This window comes from Pipistrellus kuhlii, unplaced genomic scaffold (genome assembly GCF_014108245.1).
Source record: "Pipistrellus kuhlii isolate mPipKuh1 unplaced genomic scaffold, mPipKuh1.p scaffold_m20_p_5, whole genome shotgun sequence".
Taxonomy (NCBI): domain Eukaryota; kingdom Metazoa; phylum Chordata; class Mammalia; order Chiroptera; family Vespertilionidae; genus Pipistrellus; species Pipistrellus kuhlii.
Genome location: NW_023425551.1, coordinates 55,699,131 through 55,708,163, shown reverse-complemented (window position 1 = coordinate 55,708,163; position 9,033 = coordinate 55,699,131).

The following is a 9,033-nucleotide window of genomic DNA, read 5'->3' as shown; positions in this document are numbered from 1 at the left end:
ATTTTGTAGGGCTAGCAGGTGAGAATAGCTTGTCATGTTGGGCTGAATTATAGAAATACAATTCATTAAATTAAAAATACTTTATCAATTTGACACGCAAAATAAAGTCTTCAGACTGTTTTCTAAGTGCATAATGTTAAGAACTTGTGACAAGATATTAAGATAGTAAATAGTGGACAGATACTAAAATAAATGGGTATCATCTAAATTATTTAGAAACTATGTAGTATGTCAGAACTCTTAGATATAAAAACATTCAATAATTCAACTTTCAGAATATAATTCCTAATTAGGGGTTAATTTAGGATGTGCCATTTAATTTGAGAACATCTTATCTCAAAGGAAAAACTACCTAGCTTCCATTGAAAACAGTGGCCCTTCCACACCATATTTTATTTTAAATGCATATTCACATGTAACAGTATGATTCCTACATTTAATCTGTGAGTCACTTATGAAAGAGTTATTCATTGGAGAATAATGGAAGAGGATATTGTTTATTTTGCAGATAAAAATTATGAGTGTCTAGACTTTTTTTCTACTAAGAATAATACTTTCATATTTTATAATTTTTAAAAAAGAGCTATAGATATGTATTTGTGTGTATTACATATGAAACAACCCTTTGGGTTTGACTTATGTTTTGTATCTTTAAAAAGTACCACGTGCTCACAGAAATTTACTGAGAAGCTGTTATGAACATGCAGTAAAGCATGACCAAAAAGCTAGAAACATTATTGAATTTTTGCAAATATATAGACTTTATTGTTGTACCTTGGACTATAAGGATACTAAATATTGGCTATTGATAAAATATTAACTTGCATTTTACGGCAAATCGATGTTATACTGCTTGATTAGTCCAGTGCATTTATAATATTTTGTGCTTTTATATCTCTAAGGAGATGATATATGTAAAAATACTTTGAAATATTGTAAAGTTATAAGGTATATGTCAGTACAGTAAAGGTTTATAACATTATGAATATTGTGCCCTTATATATTTTCATGCTCGATCTTATAAGAAATTCAAAAGAATAACAATAAAAGTGAAACTGTCTGCTTTGTCTAAATCAGGTCTACTTCTCAGTTCAAAAAATACTCTATAGTTTTATTTTAAATTTAGTTTTTCAGACTACTTTTGAAGATTTAAGGAGAAAATAAAACAACTCAGGAGTTATTAGAGAAGTTCTAAGATTTTTTTTTTTTTTGCTTAGTATTAAAAATATGAAAATGCTGTATGTAGCACCTGTCACAATAATTATGTTCCTATTTTGTGGTATACTGGTACAGTAACCAACTTTACTTTTAGCTTTTATAATTTAATCTGAGTGAAAGTATTATCTGGTGAAAAAGGAAAAACAGTCTAGTTTTACATGTGAGTTACTCTTCAAAAATCATTTTAGTAAGTAAACCTCCACATCCAGTGGTTAAAAGTGGGTTGGACTGATGGGTAGAGAATATTTGTTAATTGTTAAAAGTTAAATTTCTGAAGTTTGTAGTAGAGTGATGGCTGAGTTTATAACCAATCTACTGAGTAACTAAATCAAGAATGTTTTTTGTCTTTTAGAGTTGAGGTTCTTCCAGCCTGAGAAAGGGGGGCATCCTCAACCTGCTGGACTGGGGTTGGCATCAGGGGCCTTCCCTGTCGGCTGGGGGTGAATAGGGATCTTTTGTTAGAGGAGCAGTTTTGAAGATACCTATTTTGTTTTCCACTTAGAAAATCCCTCTTTCTCTTTTGGGGTGTATGTGTTAAGTACCAGGCAGGCAGGAGTTAGACATGCTAGAATCATTTCAAGTGTAGGTGTAGTTGTAGAGAATGATGGCCTGGGATAATGTATGGTAGAGAAAGTTAGGGGTGAACATGCTGTATATTGATTTCAACTTGGAATTCTGTAGTGTTTATTACAGGAACAGATGTGTGTGGGTAATCTCTAGGGTGACAGCAAGGATTACCCTGCTTCCTTCCCTGTTCTAGTTTTCCAGCCTACCCAGCAGATTGTGTTTGGGGACAGACTGTTTTTAGAAACCTCTTATTATGAAGTCAATATAGTTATACAGGTGAATGTCTGGAGATGCCCAAATGTGCCTTAACTAACGCAAATGGTTTTCATTCACAAGTTTAAGTTTTTACTCCATTGTAAAATCTTGCCATAAGGAACATTCCACGAATATCAATTATTTTAATGACTTGACTTCGGTATTTTTTCATTTTGGAGAAATTTCCATTTGTCAAGTAACATCAGTTCACAAGGGCCTGTACTCGCCACAGTGTTCAACACCATGTTATAGTTAACAAAAAGTGTTTATGGTAAACTTGATTAATTATATTATTTCATTTATTTATTGTTTTTGCTTAATTTTGTTACATACTATACTTTCATTTTAAATATCTTAGTTACAAGTAATTTCTATGTTTTACTTCCTGTTCTTAGATGCAGATGGATGCAGATCATTGAATTCTATTAGAGAAATTATTTAAAGATTACTTCCAGTAGGTGGTTGAAGGAACATGAAATTAATTTTTAAACTTTTATGCCATAGTCTTATTAGAGACGTTTACAAAGCCCTGTTGCTGCCTTTTCCCTAGATTAGAGAGAATGTTTTTGTCATCTCCCTGTTTTCCTGATCTGTTGAAAAACTTACTGTTTAGTTTGTCTTCCTGAATTGAAGCTTCTATGTAGAGGATACAACTAATTATCTTGTTTTATGGTCCAAACTCTGCCTGGAAGTAGAGTTCAGAGAGGAGAGGTGACCAAGAACCGGAGTGGGCATCTAGGTGAAGTGCCAGCAGCCTCTCCAATGGCATGACAGTCCTAGAGCCAATTATGCACAGTGAGGCTGTGGGACCTTGTGACCTCAGACTTCTGAGGAAAGTGGGCCACTGTGGACTCCATACACCACTATAATAAGCATACATTTTCATAAAATGTTATTTGCCACCATTTTATAGTTTAGAAAATTGTGAGCAATTGGACATGTGCTACATAAATTATAGCTGTATTCTTATACCTATCTTGGGAAACACATTGTAATACCAATTCCACATAGGCATTTCCCTAGTTTTTCAATTAGAAATTATTTTAGATTGTTCTTTAATGTATATATATATATATATATGTGTGTATGTTTTTTTATATATGTATTACATATATATGTATGTTTATGCCTTTTCATAAAGTATTCTTTTTTTTTTTTAGAAATGAAATGAAAGGGAAAAGGCATGGATGCTCACTTGATGCATCAAAAGACCTTTTTAAAAAATAATCAGAAACCTTATGAAAGTATAAGTTACAAAGTTTAACATATTTTTATTTTTAAATTACAATGGAGTTCATGGAACACTTTGCATTACTGGAGTGGTTTAAGTAATACATTTTGGTCCTAAGAAATGTTCAAATGCAGCACTCATTGGTGAAATTGCATTTTTCCCAATGCTGATGGATTTTGTTTCATGTGAAGAAAAGAAAAACACAAACTGAAACAAAAGATTAGAAACAGTAGCAAGAAACTCACTGCAAAGAATATATAACTAATTATAGGTTCATGCAAGTGCCTGGATAATTGGAAGTTGAGGAATGATCTACAAGAGCTTTATGGTAGGGATGTGCCTTCAGAATCAGCTCTGTGCCAAGGAGATGATGGATTGGTGTGGAAACAGAATCCCATTAATACTCTCATTTGGACCGTGAATCCCACCTACTCCACAGGAGACTGATAGAATTAATCAAATGATCACATACCAAGTTTAATTCCTTTGCTGGTGTGAATTGATAGTTGGTGGTTTTACAACAAAAATTAAATTGACAGACTGGCTGCAGATAAGTGAAGATTTAGGGATAAGTTGTTGATTAATGAAGTAGCTATCTCCTGTACCATCAAGAGTTGACAGCATACTAATCATGTGGCATTACAATTCAGAGAAGCAAATGAGACCAAGTGCTGGCTACTTTGACAGCCATATTTATTTTCCTTTTTACAAAAAGGGCACTTACTTGTTTCCTAAGGAAGATATTGCTCTTCAGTGTTACTGAGAAGATAGTTGGCCAAATGTATCTAGTCACTATTTTAATTTGGAAACTATTGTGTCCTTTGTATTTGAAGTATTTCAGGAAAATGGGTATGATTCTTAAAAAGATGTATCTTGCTTCCCACATAGGTTCTGACTCTCCAGCAGCCACCAGGCCTTTGTTCTCTGCTTGCTGCTGCAGTATGAATTACAGAATGCTGTGCATGTCTGTTAGTACCCATACCCTGTGTCTGTGGTAGGAGATGTAACCATTTCTGGATCTGTATGATACTGTGAAACACTTCCTTTATAATTCTGTAACTGTATGGCAGGGTCATGACAAAAAATGTATTAGAGCAATAGTTTCTGTTGCTTCCTGCTGGGTTTTGAAATATTGTTTCTGAACTAATATATTTTAGAGTTCCTTTAGAGTAATTATTTTAATAACTATTGCCAAATACAAATCCTGTAAAACAAAGGCCTAACTTCATCTTAGTTAACATTTTAGCATTATGTTAGAATACATTATGTTGATTTTGCATGATTAAAATATTTTAAAGGTCTGGAACAAATGACTTGCTATTTTTCTATGATTAGACATATGTATGTTTTGTGATTATCACATGAGATCAACATTATTTTCTTTTATGCTCCAATATAAATACCTTATTTTGGAGGGTAGAATTTTATTTACACATAAAGTCATTTGTGTTGTGAAATTTTGGAGTGCAGATCACATGTGTAAATACTTGGATGTTTATTGTTCTCTCTTTTTTACTTTTCTCTGCTGCAAAATATTAAAAGTATATTAAATACAGATGAAAATGAAAAACTAATGGAGATGAAATATTTTTCACTTAATTGGGCTAGTCTTTTTTAAAAGTCAAATTTTTTATTAAAAAAATACAGTTATGAGGTTAAAGTGAGAAGGTTACACTGATATCAAAGGACAATGTGGATGAAGATGAGGAAAAGCAACATTTGAGGTTGGTTGTATTGATCTGTTGTGGCAGGAAAGAAAGGATGAAAGAACTAAGATTAAACTGTGGTAAGAGAATGAAATCACATTGTGTATAATTGAGAGGGATGGAGGAAAAGATGAAGGAAGAAGAGAGAAAGAGAGAGAGAAAATGAGAATGAGAACCATATGGGTGAGTGAGCATGATTTTAACTGCAGCCTTTGAGATGAATTTGTTTAGTAGAGGTATTCACACAAGCACTTCTTGTCATAAGGGAAGAGTGGATTTCCAGTAATAGGATATAGAGAGGTTTTGTTTTCTCCAAAGGTTGAATGTCTGAGGGGAATGTATAATCTTAAAACAATGGAGATTCTCAGTATAGTGAAAAATTCAGGACTGAGTCTGCATTTCTTCAAGGAAGCAAAAATTTGATATGGAAGAGAGTTTAGAGAAAAAATTTATAACATGTTCCTTATGCTAAACCTCAAGTGAATGCAAAGCAGGCAAGCTGGTGTTTCAGGAATGAAAGGAAATCCCAGCCTGGATGAAAGCAATGATGAGCAGGTTGGCTTGTGGGTGATTTTAAGCTTTGGCGATTGTGACAGAATAAGGAGTCAGACTGACACAGGAAACTTGTAAGGATTATCCTGCCTTGGACATTATCTTTATAAATACCTAGGATTAATTGGAAGAGCATTTTAAAATAGATTACTGACGAGAGAGATTAGAGAACCAGCAAGGATGTGACTTAAATACTCAGGAAGACTGGGTTTATTGATTTTGTTATAATAGTTAGCATTCTAATATATTTATAACCTTAGTGTACTGTCCAACTCTACCAAGGAATACACTAATCTTTTCAAATGATGAATAACACTTTTTTCTGTGATTGAAATAGGTTATTTTATCTACTCTCAGCTTTAAAAAGGGAAGAGGTTAGAGGAAGAAGGAATAAACAAAGAATGGTAGATGACGCAAACCCAATGAGATCTGACAGCTTACCTTAGAGTGCTGAGGTTGTCTGAGATCTTTGAATAAATGGTTTAACAGTTGTCAGAGAGAGGAGTTCAAGAAAAAGCCCTGAAGTAGTAAAAAAGTAAGGGCAGAGGCACTTTGTTAAATGGGGAGAGCTGGCTTGGAGATCAGATAGACTTGGGTCCATATGGCAACATCATCGTTTATAGCTGGCTGAGTGGCTGTGGGCAAGTCACATAAATTCTCTGGGTCTCTAGTCTCTCGGTGATACATCTACTTTGTGAGTTTCTTGGAAGGATTAGAGCACATGTGTCAAACACAAGGCCCGAGGGCCAAATCCGTCCCGCCAGGCCTTGCAATGTGGCCCGCACCACGCTGTCATCACTGCACTCCGCTGCGTTTCCATCACAATGACAGTTTATGACTGTTCAGTAAACCATTCGGCCCGCGATTTAGGCTGGATTTTAGATTTTGGCCTCTTCTCTGATTGAGTTCGACACCCCTAGATTAGAGTGTAGGTGAAATGCCAGGGACATATTGAAGGCACACCTGTATAATGGCTGCTAGTGTTCTAGTCAAAATTAAGATCTTTGGGCACAACTCTGTGTTGCATTTGTCTCAAAGGAGGTCAATCTAATCTTCTAATGTATGCCTGTCAAGTTTACAGGACAAAACAAACATCTTAAGTTTTACTTATGACTTTAACATAGTTCTTACTTAAAAAAAAAAAAGCTATCATGGGTGGAATTGACAATTTTATAATAGACATATTGATATTGAAAGGACAGAAATTTTCCCTCACTGTGAGTACAGTGAATGTACAAAACAACTCTTTATCACTTCCTTAATTTTTTAAACTGGCTTCCTTTTGCCAAGAAAGAGCTGAAGTCTTTTGATCAGGATCAGGATTAGTTTGTTTTAGGACACCATCACTATTGATTTTTATTGAAAGGCAATTTTAACTTCAAACCTTCCACTATAGATTTATTCCACATCCTAGCAAAAAACCACTTAACAGTGAACACTATTTAAAAATGTGTAAATAATTAATACTATGAACGTGGTGGCCCACTTGCCATTGTTTTTGCTTACTTTTGCAATTCATAACTAGGAAGATGAATAATATTGTGCTACATAAATATTCAAATCTTTCAAAATTCTGAATTTAATTCACACTAAAAGTGGGTGAGAGGTCTTGGGCTATTGTCTTATTCAACAGTTTATCCTTTCAGGACGTCAGACATAAGATCTGGAATAAATTCTCATTGACACATAGATGTTGGACATTTCCAGGTTCTCTAGCATTCATTTCCGCCAGTTTCTCCTCATTTTATCTGCTTCAATGTCCAGAAATGGGAAGGGAAATTATAGACTTTTAGAGTTAGCAGTGAGTGTGGGTCCTAATTTTGTAGATAATGAAGAGAGGTGACATGACTTTTCTCAAATGCTGCAGATATAAGAGCTTGAGGTGGAGCCCATGCCCCCAGGCTCTCTATTCAGTGTGTTTGCTCTGGGGCTTCTTTTAACTCATGGCCATCCTTTAATAATTAAAATGAATTCCAAAGCATAAGCTTACCTATGCTGTAAATATTAATCCAAGGCTAAAGTCCTCTCCATGAAAGAGGTTTTCTCACCACTTAATGTATTTTCCACCAGCTAGTGTTTATGTTTAGCAGGTTCAGAAGCAGGTTTAAACATTTTCATTTGGGAAAAAATACCCACTGAGGCTCTGAAAATGGACTTGAATATGGCCATCTCCGACTGTACTTCTCTGTACACAAGTAGTTCTTTTAGACCTCCTTCTGAAGTAATGTGAAGCTGACTCTATTTTTCTCATTCTGACATTTCTAATCTCATCCAATGGCATCCCTAGATCCCCAAACTGGAAATCAGGGAACTATCTCTGAATTTTCATTTGTCAACACATCCAGTTTGAACACAAATTCTGTTTATTTTACTCAAATCTGTCTGCAGTCAGCCCCTTCTTCTGCATCCCCATTGCCTCCATAGACCTTTATCTATTGCAAAATACTCCTATTTTCCTTCTGCCTTCAGAGAGAATGTAGCCTTCACAAGACACCACAGTGTATCTTTTTATCTTGAGTGCTTAACACTGGGTCCAGTACGTAATGAACAATAAATAGTCAATATTTAGGGATACATTTTACATAATGTATGCAAATCTGTACATTGAAAACTACAAAAAGTTGTTAAAAGAAATTTTAGAAGACAATAAAAATGAAAGATACCATATTCTTGAACTAGAAAACTCATGGTTATGATGTCAATTCTTCCCCAATTGAATTTAAAAATGTTTAGCAGTGATTTCTTGAAAAGGACGTATCTGAAATAAGGTATCTTCTTCAAGACAAATGGCCTTCATAATGAATTGTTTTGTATGACAGTACAAAAATTTATATAGAAACAATTCGTACGTATTTAATGCTTTGATTGACAAACTCAGATCATAGTTTCTTCCGCTTTTCTTGGGCCAATTAGCAACAAATGCCATTAATGGGTTTTAAACCTATTTAATGGAAGTTTCAATTTTGATGTTATTAAAGAGGAAAGTAAGTATATGGACCTACTTTTCCTGCTTGGGTTGAAATTTTAAATAAGATGAAGTAACTTTAAACTATAGTCAGTGGATCAACCCTGCTTGAGTGAAGGGCTTGGAAATAAACAGGTGCGAGCACGAGATGGCGTGTCTGTATAAGAGAAGCACCTGGAGCATGTGGCAGAATAAAGGCAGTTCCCTTGGCAGTTCGTAGAGAGCTACTTTTTCCTGTTTTTACACGTAAGAGCAAAATTCTGATTGACAGTCAAGGCCACCCTTTAAGAAATAGCTTTTTCCCTTGATGTTTAATTTTTAGATTGTACTACTTTGATGTGAGCTTTTCTTTTTCCTTTATGTTGACAACCAAATTGAAACTAAAAACTCACTTACTTTAAGGTTTCATTAAACGGGAACCCTATAAAAATTTTCATAGATGCAAGTAAGTGGTCACCCAAATTCCTTTAACCTCCTTTTTTTTCTTTTTCTTTTTCTTCTTCTTCTTTTTTTTTAATATGTATATATTTTATTGATTT